Source organism: Rhinolophus sinicus, linkage group LG10, assembly GCF_036562045.2.
Source record: "Rhinolophus sinicus isolate RSC01 linkage group LG10, ASM3656204v1, whole genome shotgun sequence".
Lineage (NCBI taxonomy): Eukaryota > Metazoa > Chordata > Mammalia > Chiroptera > Rhinolophidae > Rhinolophus > Rhinolophus sinicus.
In genome coordinates this window covers 17,671,412-17,693,136 of record NC_133759.1, presented here as the reverse complement: position 1 = coordinate 17,693,136, position 21,725 = coordinate 17,671,412, and the positions used below count along the sequence as shown (strand labels likewise).

Below are 21,725 nucleotides of genomic sequence, written 5' to 3'. Positions count from 1 at the left end.
GGAGTCTCCGGGCAGAGCCACGAGAGGCTAAGAGGAGATGCAGGTGGGCATCCCAGGAGGGAGAGGGGTGCAGTGCCCAACCCAGAGTTTCTGATAAAGGTACAGCCTGAGAACACCCTTCTTTTTTGTGTGGTAGAGCGGACAGGTTTCCACTGACTCACACCATCAAAACACCTGGTTCCTGTGCCAAGGCAAACAGACATAAGCCAAGGGATGAGGGAAGTGTCTGTCCATTTGTCAAGTGGTCAGGACAGGGTTCCTAATTTAAAGCAACACCAGAAAACACTGAATAGTGGCATTACTGTAGTGGATTAAAGGCTAAAGGAATTGAGTGCCAGACATGGCCAGCTCACTTTCAGATTTCTATTTCTGGCTCGGGAACTAACCCTTTGGTGTGGTCCTACTCGTGGCTGTTTACCTGGCCAAGGCTACTTCAAGTCACTTTGTCAGGTATTTATTTAGTGCCTACTCTGTCCCAGCCCTCTGCCAGCTGCTGGGGGGTACAGCGGTGAACAAGACAGATCTGGCCCCTCCCCTCTGGGCTGGAAATCTGGGCACTAAACAGGTGTGTTTTATCACCTCTAAGGCACCATTGTTTTAGGCACTGCTAAGAAGGGAAGGAAAGAAGAGGGAGGAAGGAAGGAAGGAAGGAAGGAAATGTGTTTAGTTATGTGATGGCACAAATCTCTTATTTAAAATTTTTAGTTTATGATTATTGAAAGAAATCTTTCAGACTTAATTAAATGGAGATGTTATATATTCTTGTGCATACATATAAAGGAAAATTGGTGAAGGAAAATAAATTAGTTAAGGTATTCTTAAAATTTATGTGCCGTCAGAGCCCGCCTCTTCTAAATTCTTTTCTTGAAAATGTATTTTTACCCACACACTGTCATCCTCTGTGCCATCAAGAATGTGAGCAATACAGTCGTCCTTAGAAGAATCCATAAAAGAACTGAAAACCATTAGGGGCTGGGCTCATAAGCTGCCTTTGGACTCCTGCTTCGGGGAATGATGCTAAACGTGCCCTATTGGCCATCTCACTATCTCAGTCCCACAAAACCTCTGGTTCTCAGGGCTTCAAAGAGTGTTCCACTCTTGCTCCGGGATTTTCTTCCATGCTGACACCCGTTCTGTTAGTTTTCTTGTCAGCAGATTGAATGTTGGCACACAGCACCAGAATTGCTGTGTGGTCGGGCCGGCAGCAATTGTAGACGACACCTCTGCCTTGAGGGAAGTACAGATGTGCAAGAGTGAGCATCTTTGAATCAGTGAAGTGTGATTGGTGCGAGGGTGCTGAGCACCATGAAGGAGGACACAGAGCGTGCTGTGAGCCAGAGAACAGGTCCGCCCTAAGCTGTGGGTAAGGAACCTCCAGGCTGACGCCTGAGGATAGGAAGGGGCAACGCAGGAGGAAAAGGTGGGAAGAGTGTTCTGAAAAGGGAACAACCTATGCAAAGGCTCAGAGCTGAGAGAGAAGGTAGAGAGTTTGAAAACGTCTTGGTGAGTTCACAAAATGGGCTTTTTGGTACTGGTGGAGTGTGGGAGAGCGGTTAGCCACAGAAGTCAGTCAGTAGTAGTTCTATTAGGCTTTGACAACTTCGTCATTGTCAGGTGTCTTACGGGAACTGCTGAAGGAATGAATGATGCAGTGAGCATGTTAATTTACCTGTTTCATGTAGGCCTTCCACAAAAAGCATTTTATAGGTCTAGCGTTTTATTTTTGAGATTTCATGTTATTACACAAATATGATTAGAGCAACATTAACATAATTAGATCCAAAAAAGTATTTAAAAAAACAAAATTCACCCATGGCCCGCAATTGCACAAATGCCACAAATGTTCCTGTTGGGTCTTTGTGTAAGTGTATAGATAGAAGTTTTCAGGGCTGTATTCCTAGCAATTACAGTCATGGATTGTGCTTCCCTCTTATTTTCTTTGTCATAAAATTTAGTATTTAGTAGCATGGCTTTGTTGCTATAAAATCTTTATAATTGTGAGATTGTCTACGTGCATATTCTTTAATAACCGTTCACTTTTGAACATGTAGGTTGTCTTTGAGCTTTGAGCTATTATAACTGATATTACATTGAATGTTTGTAGGGGTTGGCAAACTATAGCCTGCCATCCAAATTCGGCCTGCCAGCTGTTTTTTTAAATAAAATTTTATTGGTACACAGCCACGCCCACTCATTTAGGTACTGCGTATGACTGCTTTCGCACCAGGCAGCAGAGTGCAGTCGTTTCCATAGCGATTATATGACCTTCAGACCCTAAAATACTTACTCTCTGGTTCTTTACCAAAAAATTTTGCTAATCCTTTTTTTTGTAGTGTGTAGGAGAGCTTTCTTAAGGTTACTTTCCTTAAGACAAATTCTGAGAGAGGGGATTATTCACTCATAGGATACGGATGTTATTTTATTGCTTTCAAAATAATTTCTAATTTACAGCATGAATATGGTCCATAAGGGTAGTGACATGTCATCAGAACAAATGTACCAATTAATTGACCATTATAAGATTCTGATAATTAGATTATAATAATAAGATTATAATAATTATAAAGCCACTCAGAGTTTTCTAATTTACATTTCCCTTATAACCCCTCTAGTAGCGCCCTGTTCTTTTCATTCAGGGCATTTCTCACAGTTCTTAATCGTATTAGTGTAAAGCTACCTGCTGTAACAAATAAACCCTCACGTATCAGTGTTTTAACACAATAGCCTTTCCCCTTCCTTGTTCCCTGGCTAGGTGCCACTTCTCAGACGCTTCTCAGCCACAGCGCTATAATTTGGAAGGAAGAGCACAGATTTTGATATCACTTAGCTATCTCTGCTGTGTAATTACTATTTTTAAAACTTAAATTACGTAAAAAACAGGTAATATATAAGATATATATCCTATATACAATATTAGATAATAGAGTCAACATATAATAGATGTCATATATAATAGTATATATTCACGTGGTCAATTCAAAATTCACAAAGTCTAAAAGGATAAACTTTCCCCACACCTCTGTTTGGCTGACGCCCTTCCCTGGTGGCAACATTGTTCCCGTGGTCTACATATACTCACTGTTCTATACCTTGCATTTTAAAGTTTTTATTATAGGAAATTTTCAACATAAGCATACTGTGAATATTATAATGACTCCACACCTACTTATCACCCAGCTATAACAATTATTAACACATGGCCAGTCTTGTTTCATCTATTTCTTTCATCCATCCCATGGATTTTTTTTGAAGCAAATCCTAGACTCCTTTTTCAGTATGCATTCTTTTTAATAATGACCATTATTGTTTATTTTATATTATTATTGTATTATATTAATTACATTACTATTGTCACAATTTAAAAAACTAACAACTTGTTAACATCATCAGATATCCTGTCCAGGTTTCCCCAGGGTGTGTGTGTGTGTGTGTGTGTGTGTGTGTGTGTGTGTGTGTCTTTAAACAGTTGGTTTGTTCAAATCAGCATCCAAACATTGTATGAAAAACCATACATTGTATTTCATTCATAGATTTTTCAAGTCTCTTTTAATCTTAAGGTTCCTCCCCCTCCTTCCTGTTCCTTATAGTTTATTTCTTGAATAAATTTGGTCATTCATTCCTAGAGCTCCTTCCCACTGAGTAGAGGTGTCTGAGTGCATCTCTGTGGTGTCATTAACTAGTTCTCTGGTCCCCTATATTTCCTACAGATTGGAGATTAGATCTAGAGGTTCATCCGGTTCAGATTTGTTTGTTGCAGGACCACTGCCTGGGTGGTGGTGTGCATTTCCATCAGGAGGTCCGTGATGTCTGGTTGTCTCTGTTTTCATGCTGTGAGAATTGCTCCATGGGCTCAGGTGTTGTCAGTCTGGTCCCTCCATTGCAAAGTGGACACCTTGCTTTTTCTGATGATTTTTACATTGCTATTTTCATTTAACAGTATATATTCGAAGTCATAGCATGGGGTTCTCTACTTCGTAATTATTTATTTGTTCTTTCCTGACTTACTGTCTGCCCCTTAACTGTCATGGGGGCTGGGAACCTGTTCCAGACTCTATTTCTAGGGAACTCCCCACGCCCCCTTCCTAATGACCAATCTAAGCTTTCTTGGTTCAATTTTCATTCTTAACTTTATGTTGACTTTGAAGGTTTGCATCTTCTTCGTTGCTCTTCATAATGATACTTCAACACTGCCCTCAGAGTTCCTAGTTGGTGCAAATCTCAGCTCTTTCCTTCATCTTTGACATTTCTTGCTAAAGCTCCTTTCGTTGCCTTCTTACCTTAAGAAGAGATAAAATACAAATTACTAAAACAATAAATATTCAAATTACACAGACCATCTGCCCCTGAACAGATGTCCACTTTAAGTCAATACTGTTCTTCATTCCTTGGGGCCAAGGAGAAAGGTAAAGGGAAACAAAGGCCAAGCACTGCCCGGAGGACCCTCTCCTCTCGGAGGAAAAGGAAGGCTGATGAAGTGGCCGCTTCTGTTTAGTTTCTAATTCTCATGCAGAAAGAGACTCCTTCCAGAAAACCCAGTTCAGGAGGAGGAAATGGTAACCCAAGAATGTTATGATATGGGGCCTGCAGATTATTTACCATAATAAAAAAGTTAAGAATGAAAATGCACCCGAAGAGGGTTTTATTTTGCATTTAGTACATGGAGAGCACGTAACATGTGCCAGATGCTGTGCTCAGTGCTTTTTAGATATGATCTCAGATGAGATACCCCTCTAAGTGGAATACTATTTGTCATCTCTACTTTCCAGAAAACTTAAGCTTTGGGAGGTTATGTAACTTTTACAGGTCACAGAGCTAGTAAGAGGCAGTGGGATTCCCACTGCTTGAGTAAGATCTAGGATAAGTCACCTAACCTCTGTGTGCCTTGGTTTCCTCATATGTAAAGTGGGGAAGATGCTGTTACCTGGTTCTAAGGGTTGCTGTGCAGATCCCATATGATATATTGGAGCTCTGAATAAATGTTAGTTATTACTTTATTACCTCCTTTCAGTATCCTAGTGAGATCTTGCATCTTTAATCCTTTCCTCAGAAATTGACTGCACCTGTTCTTAGGACATTATAGTTGTATTTCGTATGAGGCCTTCATCCTCTTTTCCCCTTTACATGTCCCCACCTTATTTCTATGAGTCTGCAGTGGTCCCTTTGATAGGAACATAGATTGGCACAGGTCAGCGTCTGAATGAGGAGAGAATCCACCCTCATTCAGGGTATTGCAGACATGTTTTGTTTTTTTTCATTTAACCATTAAGTGTAGAGCGTGCAATACGTGCCAGGCTCATATTTTTGACCTAGCAGAGAGGGGAAGGGGAAAGAACATCAAGTTGGCTCTTGCCTCTGCTACCCATCAGCTGAGTAACCCTGGGTGAATCATGCCTGTTTTCTTGGTCTCAAATTCCTGTGACGTAGAAGGGAAATTTTCAACATCACTATTGTTCTAGTCATTGTATATAGGTGAATGTGGATATGAATTGCTTGGCAAGTTCAAACCAGCCCGGGCACTGGTATGGATGAACTGTGCGTATTGGGGGCTGTGCTATTCAACATCAGGGGCTTTTCTGGAAGGTTTTTCTGTTTTATCAAGAAATTCCAGGGCAGAAAAGTCAGAACTCGGAAAAAAACCCTGTGGAAATGCCACAGTGAGGTTTTTATACAGTGTAGTGAGGGGTGGGGCCTCTGAGTTTCATCTTATCTCCATAATCTCTCCCTCCATGGTCTGACGGTATTATAAGACCATCTCTGTGCTGTCCTTTTTCTTTTTTTTTTTTTTTTTAGTTTTTTGTGGGGAGCTTTTTGGTAACAGCTTTGTTGGGCTACAATTCACATACCATACAGTTCATCCATTTAAAGTATGCAATTCAGTGCCTTTTAGTATATTTACAGAACATGTGCCACCATCACCACAGTCCACCTTACAACTTCTAGAACAGTCAAATACATTTTGATGAATGCATAAAATCACATACCTGTCACCACAGTGTGATATAGAACGGCCTCATCACCCCAAAAATTTCTCTGTGTTGTTACTTTGTAGTCAGCCCCTCTCCCCGCCTCATAACCCCTTTGCCTTTGCCTTTCCATATACATTTTAGAATCAGCTTGTCAATATCTACCCAAAAAGCCTACTGGAATTTGATTGGGATTGTGTTAATCTGTATATCAATTTGGGTGAAGGGGAACAGTGTGTATTTCCAGGACTATATTGGAGAACAGTGTGTTTTTCCCAGGACCCATCAACTCCAAGTCAAGTTGTCCTTCAATTTTAGTGGTGGAGGGTGCAGCTCCAAGTCCAGTTGCCATTTTCAATCTACTTGCAGAGGGCTCAGCCCACCATCCCCTGCAGGATCGAACCGGCAACCTTATTGTTAAGAGCTCGCGCTCTAACCAACTGAGCCATCCATCCGGCCGCCCCTCATTTAGGTCTTTGATTTCTTTCATCAGTATTTTATAGTTTTCAGCATACTACAAAGTTAGATTTAAACCTAATAAATATTTCCCCCTTTTGTGGCTGCTCCTATAAATAGTCCTGTTTCTAATATTTCATTTCAGTCATTGATTGCTAATATATAGAAATACAGCTGATTTGTGTATATTGATCATGGAACCTGTGATATTGCTAAAGTCATTTATTAGTTCTAGGATCTTTTTCTGTAGATTCTTTGGGATTTTCTACATAGGTAATCATGTTGTCTACAAATAAAAAAGTTTTGTTTCTTCCTTTTCAATCTATGTGCCTTTTATTTCTTTGTCTTACTTTATTGCAGCTTCCAAAAGTGTGTTGAATAAGAGTGGTAAGAGAGGACATCCTTTTTCCCTGTCTTAAGGGGAGAGCTTTCAGTCGCACCACTAAATATGATGTTAGCTGTAGATATTTTTGTAGATGTCCTTTATTTAAGGATGTTCCTGCTATCCTCGTTTGCTGGAAGTTTTTATCAAGAATGGATATTGAATTTTGTGAAATGCTTTGTCTGTGTCAATCGATGCAGAAAAGTAATATTTGGTTTTTCTTTGGTCTGTTCATATGGTGCATACATTAGTTTTCAAATGTTGAACCAGCCATGTGTTCCTGGAATAAATTTTAGGTACTTGTTGTGCAGTTATATTTTTTAATATGTTGTTGAATTTGATATGCTAATATTTTGTCAAGGGTTTTGAAAGCCTGAAGAGAGTTTATCCATAAGCTTGCTACTGACCCAGCCCACTTTCAGTCCTTCCCTTCAAGACATCTACATACTAAGAATCTAGTGGATTATTCTCAATCCTTGCTTCTTTCTTCTTCCTGTAGTGGCTGTTCTTTTTAGCTTTACCTGTTTCTCTGTTCTTCTGTCATGTTAGAAAAGCATGCAGTTATGAAACTCAGTTCAGAAACAGGATTTAGGAAGAAAGCACTTGAGTCCAGTAGCTAGATTCAAGTGGATTTGCTTCACCTCACTGAGGTCCTGCCAAATGCCAGCCCCCCTGCGGCCTCAGGAGGACAGTGAATTTGTGTTGGATTCATCTGAGTGGTACTGTCCCATTAGCAGGTTCGTGACAGGAGGTTTTGTTTAGGAACCTTTTGTTCATGGCTCCTTCATGTTCCTGTCTTCCCTGCTTCCTCCAAAGGCAGCCGGACCAGGGCAGAAGCAGGGCTGCTTCCTGGGGACTGAAAGGCCCTCTTTGTCTCACCACCAGGCTTGTTGCAGCAGCCAGGAGGCCCTAGGGTGACTCTGCAGACCCAGTGAGGGCAAATGCAGGGAGTGCCCCGGTTCCAGCCTTACCAGGTCATTTTTCATAAGTGAAGGCCAAGGGGGAGAGAAACTTTCTGAAGGAAGGTCTTTGTTTTCACCTGGCACTCAGGTGACTCAGAAGTGAGAGAGCCAAGGAGAATGCGGCCATCAGAAAAGGGCCTGCTCAAGCCTGCCTCCTGAAATGACCTCGCTGAACCTGGGGGCACAGGTCACAACTCTGAACGGGACGACAGGGTAGCTGGAGGCAGGAGGAAGAATGGGGCGAGGTGTCCACACCATAGACCCCCTGCGGTCTTGCCTGTCTGAAGGGGATGGTTCACCTTTCTTTCTAGGTTCTTTCTAGGTTCTAGACTTTCTGCTCCCTAGAAGCATGGGCAGCCAGAGGGCAAGCAGGCAAGGTCCTCTCTGGGAAGTTATTCTCCAGAGCTGGGTCCAAGAGCAGGAGAAGGGGACAGCTAAAGGCGTGCAAAAGGGGTGAGGCCTGATGCATTTTTCTTTAATCACGGTTCTGTATGTGGCAATGTTTGGACAGATGGAATTGCCAGCTCCAGATGGAATTGCCAGCTCAGCAGTCTGAGGAATCTGAGGTAGCTGCCTCCCTACCAAGTATTGAGGGGAGTTTCCTGTCGGCCCCCTGCCACCCACATGGGCCCTGTGATGGGGGTCCTGCTCCCCACAGCACCACGCAGCCTTGATCCCTGAGGCTCCCCTTGGGTATCCATGCTACCTGCTGCCCTCCTCTCACCTGTCTCCTGTCCATCCCTCTGGCTGGTGCTTCATTCTCGTCCTCAGAACCTTGCTAGGATGGACATGGCCTCCTCCCCCCTAACTAACCTCTGAGTCTTTTCTCCCCCGTCTGCAGTCCACCTGGAGATGAATTTTCCGAATGCAATTCTGCTGAAGCCCTTTTCTGCTCAGTAACCTTCACTGGCTCCCCATTGCCCACCAATAATGTCACTAGAGCCTGATGTCCCACTGTTCCATGCCAGCTCTCTTCCCATCATGCCCCTTTACACATATGAGGGGTTTGCCTAAAATGGGCAGCTCACCAGTTCCCAAATATGCCCTGCGTCCTTCCACCCTGATGCCTTGTTTTGCCGTGTCCCCTCTGCTGGAAGCCTCCAGTTTCCTTCCGTTCTGTATTGTTCAAATTCTGTCTCCTGAAAAGTCCACACAAGGGCTACACGTGCACCTCACAGTAGACATGCGTGACCTCCGCCCTCCCCCAAGCGTCCTTCCTTACAAATCGTAGCTCCCTGCCCGTACTTATCCCCTGTTTTCTTTTAAGGTCCCCGTGTGTCTGGGCCTGAAACTCCTTACCCTTTGGGACCGGTCTGTGTCTAAGTAGGCCTTGTGCTCGTCTCCCGGGGACAACTCACTGCACTTACCAGAATCACTGTTTAAGTGCTACTTTGTGCTAAGAGCCTCTCAAACATTGCCCCATGTTACTCTTCCCGGCATACCTCTGAAAGTTTTAATACCTAACATTTGTGAGTGTTTGCTAGAGCGGCACCAGGCTAGTCTAAATGTTTTGCCTGAATCAGATCATTTAATCTTCACATTAACTCTGTGTGCTAGGTTTTATTATAATCCCCATTTTAAAGATGAGGAAACTGAGGTCCAGGGAGGTTAACTGGCCCACCAATAATTATGTTTATGAAATGACTATTTGACCTACGGCGGTTACTAGCCATGCCTTATTGCTCCCGTTCAGCCTGACTTAGTCTGATTGGAGGCCAGCTTTTGGCCAATTATCAGACGTCCTTCTCCACTCCTCAGTGGGTACCGTATGACAATCATGCATCCTTAACCACTATGGTTTTTTCATCAGTGACATATGCTTACAATCCCTTAATGGTTTTTGTGAACTTTCTTTGTCGTTTGTTGGTTTGGTTTTTTGTGTTGTTTTTTTATCTCAGACTAATTTCTTCTCCCCCAGGCTGGCACTGATTGGCCATTCTGCTGCCTGGGTGTTTAATCAAGGCATCCCACACCCACATTCCCAAATTCAACAGCCACTGACTTCTGGCAAGCGTGCAAGGCTGGATGCCAGGCCTCCTGCTGGGACTGGTCCCACAGTTTCTCCGTGTATTTACTTCCCCAGGACAGTGGCCAAAATACTGAGCAGCAGAACTATTTCTCCTGCATCAATGTTTCCTTAGGATTGTCTTTGGCCAAATGGAAACCAAGGTAGCCTTGTATCGCTGGTGCTAAACACAGGAGTGGGTGGGACCATGGTTGGTACTCAATAAATAATCACTGAATGAATAGCTTTATTCTTCTTTCCACTTTCAAAACTAGTGTTGCCTAACAGGGAAACCCAGACTATTCTGAAAAAAAAAGGTGTATCAGTTAGCTTTCACTGTATGACAAATAGTCTTAAAACCTTGGTGGCATATAAATAAGTGTTTACTGTTCACATGACTGAAGTCAGCTAGGGTTGGCTCTGCTATTCATGAACCAAGCTTGCTTCCGTGTCCGGGGGTTGACTTTTGTCGTCTGATCTGGTCTGGGGTCAGCTGGGGTAGCAGGAGTGACTCAGCAGTGCCCACATGTCTTTCATCCTTCTGCGACCAGCGGGCTACTAGCTTGAGTGGAGCAAAGTGGTGGGAGGATGGTGTCGTCCCAAAGCACACATTAGGCGGTATGAGCTCACCACTCAGAAGAGCATACCTGTGCCACATTTAACTTAAAGGAAACCAATATATAGATATATTTGGTAGCAGGATGTTCTTTTCAAGTGACATCTTGCCAGGAAGCATGAATACGTGATTCTTCCAAGCTGAGCTGCTCAGGGGTAGCGGAGAAAACACCAAGGCAACAGTTCTTGTCCTCTTCCTCCATCTTAGATTGCATGGCTACTGGGAAGCCCAAACCGAGAGCTCTCAGAATGCCTCTGACTATTACTGGCATTTTTCACTGAACTGTGTAAAGCAAGGTGGGAGCCTCCAGGCTTAGCAGTGTCAGCCCCATCGGAGCCTCTTGTCTCCGGATGATTCAGGATGAACATCCCTTCAGTGATTAAGGATGGAGTTGGGGCTTTCAGCCATTCTCTAGTCGTCCCTACCACAGCAGTTTCATTATATAATACTCAGCGACAGTGTCCTCAGAGGCGACAGCTGCCTTTCAGCTGAGCCGGCCCCAAGAGCATCTCTGCTGAGGGAACATTTTTAAGCCAGAGTCCCAGGTGTGGGTCGCAGATGTTGTCTCTCACTGGGCTCATCACTGTCCTCTGGACAGATCTCAGCTTCCCTGTGCAAAGAATCAAAATACGAAACCCAGAACAATTCATGTGCTACTTTCAAAACAGACCAAGCGGGACCTTTTTTCGTTTAAGTGCCTGCTCCAGCCTCTATGGCGTATCAAATTACCCCAGAATGCAGTGGTGTAAAACAACCACTTCTCATGCTCACAAATTCTGTGGGTCAGAAGTTTGGGCAGGGCGCAGGGAAGAGGGTTTGTCTTTGCTCTGCAGTGACTGGGCGTCCGCTGGGTAGACTTGAAAGCTGGGGCTGAAATGGGCTGAAAGCTCACTTGCTTACATGTCACAGTTGATGCTGGCTATTGGCTGGGACCCGTAACTGGGACTGTTGGCCGGACACCTACGTGTGGCCTCTCCGAGTCATCTGTGCTTCCTCGTAACATGGTGGGAGGGTCCAAGGGGGAGCGTCCTAAGACAGAGGGCCAGAAGGAAGTTGTATCGAGGTATGTGACCTAGCCGTGGGAGTCATATAATTTCATTTCCACCACATCTGGGCAGCCTCTAAGGCTGCCCTGGGTCAAGGGGAGGAGAAACCAATTCTGCTTCTATGGGGAGCAGCAAGGTTCTGGAACAGCGTGTGAGACTGGAAGTGTTGCTGTGGAATTTGGGGGAAACGTCGTCGGCCACTGTGCACTAACAGGATGTTGGGTGTTCATTTTACAACTCATTACCAAGGCCACGGGGAGCAGAATGTCTGGCCATTTAAGCTTCTTACATACCACCACCGCCACCACCACCCAACACCCATAGATCATTGAGTCCTCTGGGAAAGCTTTACAGTTTGCGGGTGAATTCATCTGCCCAGTCCCACACCTTGGAGGAAATAAAAAAAAAAAAAAAAAAAACGCATAAAAGAGGCAGGAAGCAGCATACTATGGTTAAAAACCACATTCTGGAGGCAGATGGAAAAGATGAAATCCAATCTCTGAGCACACAAGCTCTAGGGCCCAGGGCAGGTACCTCTCTCGTGTCTCAGTTGCCTCATCTGTAGAGTGGGAATAATAGTAGCACATACTTCCCTGGGTGGTTGTAATAATTCAGCAACCTTATGCCTGGCACATGGTAAGTGCCTAATGAATATTAGCCATTCATGAAAATAATTATCATTGTCAGAATCATTTCAGCACTTTGTAAAAACCTCATGTCCCAGCCGGGACTGTAGGCCCTGCCCCGGCTCCCGCCAGTCCTAAAGAAGATTCCTTGGCAGTCATCTCACCAGGGAACCTCGGGGAAACACTAGCTCCTTCTTCCTGTAAGATCCTGACTGCATACAGGGCTCTTATCGTCTGGTTTTATCTGGTTCTCTAGGTCTTAGTCTTTAAAAAGATCATTTAAGATATTTTCTGTGTTTTCCCCACAATGTTTTCCAGTGTTTTAGAAGCAGAGGAAAAGTTTGAAAAGGAATTAAGCTGAGGTGCTGTGGGGCAGCTAACATGTTAGGGTTAAGCAGGCTTGGGTTTGGCTGGAAGGAAGCAGTCTCACCTTAGTGTAAGACATTTTTCCTCCTTTTTCTGCTCACATAGGGTCTTTGTTTGGCTTATGAAATTATACCATGCATTTCTAGACATTTCGGGGTCTTAGATATTGTCTCCACAGCCCCTTGCCAAGTTGATCAATACACGCTGGGTGTTTTACTAGTCAAACCTGGGAAAACAATGTTCCAGAATGTTCCTTCTATTCTTTGCAGACAGTTGAACAAGTTGTGTTCAGCCCACCTTGCACCGAGAATTGTGGAATGCTGTAGGCCACCACTGTCCACCTGTGGCCCAACTGTGGCCCCATTCAGACACCGGTGTTTGCATCAACACTCTCTCCACAAGTCTCTGCACGGGTATCTGCACTGGCGACTGTTGTGACTGTAGAACCTGATCGCTTGGTCCGGCTGTGGTCGGAATGGGAACTATTACACTTTCATTTATCAGAAGGAACCAAAAATGCTTGTCTGGTCTTGGATGAAGCCCCATGGACTCACACTACTTGAATTGCTTATTAACGACAGTTATTGCTGTATAGTGTTTAAAATTGTTTCCTAACTTCCACTTGTGTCTTTTTGGCAAGAGCGATGACTACAAATTTCAATTCATTTTTCCCTCTGCTCTCCCCACTTTATGGCACCTAGTTATTTCTCTGAGCTTATTGGGCACTATATTTTAACTTTCTCATTATGGAAAATTTCAAACATACACAAAAATAGAGCAAATAGCCCAGTGAGCCCTTATGTGCCCCTCACCCAGCTGCAACAGTCACTAATTCATGCTCAATCCTTGTTGAAATATGTGTATATCGCCACCTTCTTAATGCACCCAAATTATTTTTAACAGTTTCGTTAAGGTATAATATACAGACCATTAAAACTATGCATTGTAAGTATGCAGTTCAGTGATTTTTAGCAACTTGCCAGAGGTGTGCGGCCATCACCGTGGTCCAACTTTAGGACATTTCCATCACCCCCAAAAGATCCCTTGTGCCCATTTGCTCCCATATTATTGTGAAGCTAATTCTGTACTGTGTTTTTATCTCATCCATAAATGTTTCAGTTTATGTCTACATTGCTGAGCATTCTATTCGCTTGTCATGGCGGTTCCTACGCAGGCAGCCACTCTTCTGTTTGTGCCTAATAGCAAACCCCTGCGTTCAGCGCCACCTCCCCATAAACCCTAGAGAGCCCGAGGGGAGGTGACTGCAGAAAAGCAGCTGCTCTCAGCCTGCAGGCCGTTTGTACACTGGGGTGCTTCGAGCTGAATGCCAACTTCAGGTCTGTGTGTATAATTGAAGGCCTACTCTGCGCTGGGCTCTGGGGACACAACAGGCAATTAGTCATGGTCCCTGCCTGTGTGCCCACGGGTCTCATCCCACATGTGAAAGGTAGAACATCTCTGAGGTGATGGTTTGACCTTCTTCTACTCACCTGTCTCTCCCCTCTAGCCCTGAGGCAGGAGCGAGCAGGAATGTGGCCCGGCTCAGTGCCTGGAGCATACGCGGCCCACAGGAAATGGATGTATAATTGCGATCACTCATTTGTTCCTTCACTGACTCAACAGATATCTGTGGAGAACCCATGTACCTTCAGGGCACTGGGAAACAACTGTGAACAAAACATGGTTCCGGCCGTGCCTCTTGAGTCCTCACCCCTCCTGGCTTCCATTTCTCTCCCTGGGCTTCCACACCTCCTGTCCTGCCTTGGCTAGTGCTGCTTTCACCCCTCACCCCTCAGGGATTTCCGTGGCACTGATCTCAGGACATGTGCCCCTCTTATTCCTCTCTGTCCCTGTTCACTTTTGCTGACACACATCCAGTAGGCAGTGCTGGGGCTGGGGTGCCCTTTGGAGACACAGGGCATTACTGCCATAGCAGCTAGAGGCTGCCCCTCTGGAGGCTGCCCGGGTCCAGGCCCTGGCTCCAGACTCGCCAGCTGTGTGATCGGTGCTGATACCTTTGTGGCTCAATCCCTCTGCTCCTGTTTTGTGAAGTGAGGAGACTAATAGCACCTATATTGTAGGTTCCGTGAGGATAAAATGGGCAAGTACATATAAAGCACTTAGAGCTTGGTGCACAGTGAGCTTTCCAGCAGTGTAGGTATTACCTTTGCTCTTCTTAGCACCTGAGCAGCCATGCTGATGGCCTCTTCCCTTTGGGGTTCAACCCTCACATTCCCTGTGGCATCTCCACGTTGTCTCTGTGTTCTTAGTGCTCTGATGACCCACTCCTCCGGGAGGTGACTGACTGCTCCCAGCCATGTCCTCCAGCAGTTTCGGGGAGGCAACCGCCCACATCTCTGTCTTTTCACTTCCATACATACACAGAGAATCACGTCCCCCCTTGCTAATGGCAGGGGTGAGAGACAGAAGATGCTGCTTTTGTGCTCTTGAAATGCAGTCAGCCACTAGAGAGACCAGGTAATCTGGTCAGATTCTGAAAGAGAAACAAGCTAGAGAAACCTTTACTTGCTGCAAACAAAAATGTGTGATTGCGGTTTGGTTCAGTATCAGCACCAAACCACCAAGCCGGCGTGGATGTCAGTGGTGCTTCTCGCCATTTTTGATGTAGTGACATTTTTGACTGGCTGTGCTTTCTAGCCCAATCTTCCTAAATGTGATCTGATGACCTTTGCCAGTTAAGAGCAGTGGTAACACGGTGACATGATTGTTACCACTACTTACCAGGCAGTCCACCCAGGCTGCATCTGTTGTGAAAAATTGGTCGGGGACAAGGGGAGTGAGACCTGGCCTGAGTAACAAGCAGATAATGTTCTGGCTCCATCATGAACTAAGAATCTGGAAGCCCCTCATACATCACACCCATGCCCACAGACTGGAGAGTCCAAATGCCAGACAGGCTTCTGGCCAACTTAGAAAGGTGTTCACAGAATAAACTCCACGCTCGGCATTATACTAGGTCCTAAGTGATGAGCCGCGATAAAAAACAATCCTCTCTCAAAGGACTTGGGGCCAGTAAGGGAGGAGGTGTGTTTTTGTAAATGTGTCAGAGTGTCATGGAGCTGTGACAGGATGGCAGGATTTCATTCACCCCATGTTGAATTGAGTACCTACTATGTGCAGGGTATGCTGGTGGGAGCAGAGGGAGTGAGAGTGAAACCCACAGGGTCCCTCTACTCATGCAGCTTGCATTCTCGTTGGGGGAGAAGGTGGTAAACAGGTTAACCAACAAACTCATAGATGTTTAACCAACAAACTCATAGATAAGGACTGATTGCAAAGGTACCATAAGAGAGAATGCTGGGGACCCTCCTAAGGGGCAGAGTGTACCCAGAGACGCAGAGGCAGCTAGGATCAAAACCCGCAGCCCTGTTGGGCCTCATTAAATGATTTTTACCTGATTCAAGAGTATGGGAAACTACTGAAGAGTTTCTAAGGCTTTAAGAAGTTTTAAAGTTGATGATTGCTCTGTGGACAATGGATTGGAAGTGAGCAGACAGAAGTTTTGTGTAAAAGGCGCATTTCAAACCAGTGGTGAAACGATGTGCTATTCAATGAATGCTATTAGTACAATTGATTATTTGCCAAAGTTAGGACCCTGTTGTGTGCCCTGGCTCATGCCATTTACAAAAATAAATCTCACATGCTTAAAGAGGTAGAAGTTTTACATGTAAAAAAGGAAATAAACATTTCTTTTTTAATGTAGGGTATTCTTATAATCTTCTGGCGGAGAAAAACCCAGGAATGATGCATAGATTTGACTGCATAAAAAAACTGAAACTTCAGTGAAACAAAAGACTAAAAATAAAGGCAAATGAGAGATTGAGAGAATTATTTGTAATTTCTGTAACAGATAATAGGTAAATATTCAGAGTATAAAGAGTTCTTCAAACCCATAATAAAAATACAAACAATAGAAAAATAGGCCAAGAATATAAACAGGCAATAACCAATATGAAAAGATATTCAACCAACTAGTAATCGAGGAAATGAAGATTAAATAACAAAATTTCATTGCCATTCTTTTTAAACACCGATAATCTGTGTTGGCAAGATTTGCTGTGCAGGGAAACTCATGTCTTTTTTGGATAGCATTTTGGCAGCAAACATCAAAATTTTAAATGTGAATGCGCTTTCACGCAGTAATTTTACCTCTAGGAATCTTCCAGAAATGTTCATATATATGCAAAGAAGTATATCCAAGAATATTTTTGCAAAATTGTTTGTGTTTGTAAGAAACTGGGGATGTGATAAATGGCCATTAATCAAAGACTGTTTAAAGTAGCAGTTTTCAACCAGAGGCAGTTTTGCCCCCAGAAGCCTCTTGGCAATGTCTGGAGACATTTTTTGGTTGTCACACCTGGGGCAGTGCTACTGGCATCTAGAGGGTAGAGACCAGGACACTGCTAGACATCCTACAGGACAGCCCCCCACACCCCACACCCCCACACACAACAATGAGTTGTCCAGCTCCAAATGTCAGTAGTGCCGAGATTGAGAAACCCTGGGTCAAATAAAGCTGCCGCCAATTAAAAGGAAAAGGTAGATCTGTATGTGTGCCCTTAAAGATCTCTGAGATATGTCATTAAGAAAATGATATTTTACAACTTAATATGTGATCAAAAGAGAACAAACTAAGTGAATTTTTTAAACCTCTAAATAATCTCTTCCCCTCCCCAGAGGCTGTCACTGTTAACAGCTGCCTATGCCGCCTTCCAGAAATAGTCTCAGCACGGACAAGTGTGGCTCTGGTTTTTAGTACAGTGCAGGTGACTTGGTGAGATTCGGAAACCTGTGCGAGGCCTGGACCTGTGAACCGCTGACATAGTGTTTCCTAGATTGTTCCCCCTCCCTTGTGTTTTCCATGGCATTTTTATATTTGAATAGAAAACAAAACTGTGCTGGGGGATGGGAAGAAGCCTTTGGTGAGTGAGACAGGAGGCCTAGAAGAGTAAGGTAAGTCAGGGGCAAGGTTCTCTCGCCCAGTGGGTGTTAACGAGATTGCACAAGGGCTCTTTCCTGGTGATGACCAGCAGGGCCTTTGACAGGGAGGCAGGGGTGAATCTGCTCACACCCCACGGCAGAATTCAGCCAAAGTTGGGAGCATTTCCAATTCCTTTTCCTGCCTGCCCACTGCCGAGCACAATCATTTATGGGCTTTGCTTACATCTATAAATGCAGTTTCCAGTCAATAAGGCATCATCCACAACTCACTTTTTGAACAAGCCTGGCTTTCATCTACTGGGCTTTTCCAGAAAAGCTTCTTCGAGTTGGGCCTGAGACATTTTGATATCGCCTTTCATCAGTAACTTCCCCTCCTCCCGCCTGTCTCTCTCACTGAAACATTATTCCAAGGTCAGAATAAAAACCCCTTGCGAGAGGGTAGGGATGGGTGACCTGCCAGCATCCAGCCCGGGGTTCTTAAAACAAAAGGCTTCTGGTGCCACCTTCAGCCAGACACGGGCATGCTCAGCAGACCAAACTTGGCAGGAGCATGGAGGGATCGGGTCTGCTGAGAGTGCAGGCTGCAGGTAGGCAGCAGGCACAGTGCCCCTGAGGCCACCAGAGGCATCTCCTGCCCAGCTCAGAAGAAGGCATCACCTGAACACCGCCTCTCCATCTTCTGCAGAAATTGTCCTTCTTAGACTTCAGAATTCCACGTCTGCCTCGGGGTGTCTGAGGAGGAAGAGAATTGCTCCCACTCTACCCCTCTTTACTCCTTACAGCTGGACGCGTAATAAAATAACAAAATTGACACATGATTAGATTAACAGGAGAAAAACCAATTTAATACGTGCCCACGGGAGAATCACAATACGATGCTCAGATCATAAAATGAGGCTCAGAGAAATGATCGAACCAGACACCTTTTTATACTGTTTAGACGAAAAATAATAATACCTTTGTGAAGAATTGGCAGGACCGAAAACGTTAGTGCTTATTAGAAAGGAATCTAAGCAAGGTGTGGGTATTCATTAGTGAGGAATCTAAACAAAGTTTGGGCTCGGGTAGTAAATTAACGAAGTGTTTATATAGGTTCTTTGGCTGATGAGCTCTTAGCTGTAGTCATAAGATTGTCTGTCTCAGCCTTCCAGGTGTGGGGAGGGCACCTGTCAAAGGGGAGATTTATTTCCTGCACTCAGGGTCAAGATGCCCTTCTGGCACCGGCTGCATATCAAGTAACCTTAATTCAATGTAATCTATATGCCATTGTGGGATATTGTGGGGGCGGCCTGTCTGGGGCCCCAACAAGGGCTGAGAACCTGGGCAAGCTGTCTGGCACCTGCCTGTGGAATTAGGACTAACTTGTTTTAGTTCCAAAGTTCTCAGGGGCAATTGTTTCTCTCAGGTAACGTCAACTTGCTTCATCTGTGAAATTGAAACCCACTCCTGCTCTCACAAAAATCATCTCTTCTTCCCAGTAAGAATTCTGATAGTATGGAGTCAGAAGGGACACAGTTTGGAGGAAAGGGGGGTGGTTTCCAAGCTGAGGTGATTCCGGTGCCACAACTGGTCTGTGAGACCCTTGCTCTGAGCTGAGGGTTCTTGCAACATTACTTTTAATGGACATTTATATTAGATATTCTGTTTTCAGTGTTCTTGACAGTTCGATATAGCAGAACAAGCCTTGATGCGGGGAGCTCGCAGGCGCCCAAAGAATCAGGACTAACGTCCTTAGCATTGATACCATGTTTCAGTTACTCTACACGGAACCACATCTATCTTCCCAAAGCCTCCCAGCCTTCTTCACTCAGTCCCGAAGTCCTACTCAGTCTTCTCAAATTCAGGCGTGTTTGTTGATCTGCTTTTCTAGCAGGGAACAAGAAGAGGTCCTGAGAGGACCAGGTGGGGGTGGGGGACTGACACCCAGGGCCTTTTTCTCCACCATTGTTTTGTTCTTCTGCTTCACCTTGCTGGCTAACCCTGAGCATGGATCTGAATGGTTCTGAGGTCTCCAGCATTTGCAGAGGTTACCTACTGGCTTTACAAGAGTTCCTGAAATGTTTGGTATCCGTGAAATTTTTTTTTTCTTTTTTTGAAGTGCACTAACTAAGATGCTGGCTATCTAAAGTAGGAGTGGAAGAATCCTTGGGCAAAAAAGAAAGTTTTCAGTAGCATTCATAAGTACACAGCCTCTGCTGTCTCGGTGAGATTTTCCAAAATTGGGCTGTCCTAAAGAAGAGCACGTAGTTGGCGGCCTCAGGCCAAGTGGACAGAATTTGGGAAGTCTTCTTTGACAAACAAGTTTCCCAGAGAGGGTTGAGATGGTTTGTGGTACAGCAGTAATGAACTTCTGCTGCAGGAGGCTCAGACCTAGGAGCTCTTAGGGGGAGACCTGCCCAGGCCCCTTGTGTTCACTGGGAAATTCCCACATCTGTCTCTCACCACGAGAAAGAGCCGACTCTGTCACAGATGAAGGATTGTAAAAATTATTCTAATCTTTGCATTAAATTAGGTGCAAAATTGCATCTCCACCTGGGAATCAATCGCACAGCATAATCCTGAATTCTGTGCATTTTAAGGCAGACCTTGAATAAAAATGCCCGAGTACATGAGGGCATCAGTGCAAGACTGAGGCGACCCATAGACATTCCAGATGGATGATGCCTGGAAATGGGGTCTGATGAGGCAGCAAAGCCCTAGCTAGCCATCGCCCACACTCCTGAGTGAGGCAACGCTTCCCCTCGGCCTTCAAACACCCTCAAGGCGTGAGTCATTATATTACCATGGCTGACTGGCTTGAGAGGAACCGAGAAAATGAAAATACTCACGTCGCTCATTAGCAAAGGGGAATACGCAAATGTTGAGGGTCCCTCTGTGTCAGAGCCACACTCTTCTGTTTTGATCTGCTAAGCAGAGCACTCTTCAAGCCCGCTTTCAGCTTCAAGCCGAGAGTGCTTTTCTAGCTGCTGTACCTGTCACGAGCCGAGTAGTGTGCTAGAAATTAGGGGCTCTAGAAAATAGAGCATGTGTGGCGTTGAGCACTTTAACCAGCATTAGATCCTTTTTGTGATTTAATTCTCCATACAGACACACATTTTCTACAGCAGGGTTTCTTTCTCCACAGCAGCACAACAGTTTGGGCCACATATGAGACCAGAGAGTTCTTTATTGCGGGGGCTGTCCTGCATGTTGTGGGGTGTTTAGCAGCACCCACAGCCTCTACTCACTACTGTATGCCAGTCACAACCTCCCACCACAGTTGGGACAACTTAAAATGTACCTAGGACACAAAATGTCAAAGGACACAAAAATCACACACACACCCCCCCCTTTGAGAATCACTGGACTATAGGAAAGAGGCAAACTAAAATAATTTTTGTCCTGAATTAGTTTTGCTTTTCCAATAGATCCTAAGATTTATACACACTTGACACCTATGTTTTATTGTTTTATTCCCTATGTAGAGTGAACATGAATTTATTCTTTTTGAGTGGCCTTCACAAAAACTCAGAATCTTCTCTGCCCTCTTCCAATCTGCTCTTTCACAGTATTCATATGCTGCTAATAATTTACCTGACCTGTTAATTCATCAATAGATCATTAATTTATTAATTCTGCACATTCATTCAGTCATTCATGCAATGATAGACTTAGCAAGTTCTCACCACATGGCCAGTGAGTTCTTGCCACCTTGTAACCAGGATTCCCACACATATGATAACACATTCACCTTCCTCGGCTTGTGTATGATGAGGGCTTCCATTTTTGGAAGGCAACACTGCATCTGCCCTGGAGGAATATAGTCCCTGGAGTCAGACTGAGGTTCAAATCCTACCTCTGTGGCTCACAAGCTGGGTAGCCTTGGGCTATTTAGTGAACCTGTCTGCCTCAGTTTCCCCATATGAACATGGAAGTGATTTCATCCACCTGGCAGAGTTCTGTGAGGCCTCAATGAGATCATGTACCCTGGGCATCAGTAAACAGTCACTATTGTCTGCCTCCTGGTAGGGTGTAACATATGAATCGCCTTCTTTGTGGGTCAAACAGTCAAATATTGGCAACTTCCTACAGTTCAACCTAGCATGTAAACCCAAGGTGCGGTATCATGCTGACTGTCTCTTTGCTCTGTGGAGGTCCAGCAAATAAATGGGATGGTGCTGCCTGGGTATTTTCTCACATCCCTGCCCGCTCTCTGAGGAGGCATCCGGCAGGCACAACGTAACAGTCTCAGAGGACAAAGCCACTCACAGCAGTCCTCAGCATTCACAACTGGCTTGTATTTTCAAAGCTTGTCTTACAGGAAATTGTACTCTTCCAGCCAATTTGTGACGAAATAACCGG

At 44.7% G+C, this 21,725-nt stretch overlaps 1 protein-coding gene across 2 annotated transcripts in view; it reads left to right on the top strand.

The window, feature by feature from the left end:
- CMTM7 (CKLF like MARVEL transmembrane domain containing 7) overlaps window positions 1-21,725 on the top strand; it is a 47,501-nt gene that overhangs the window by 14,651 nt on the left and 11,125 nt on the right. The gene's annotated exons all lie outside the window — the stretch shown is intronic.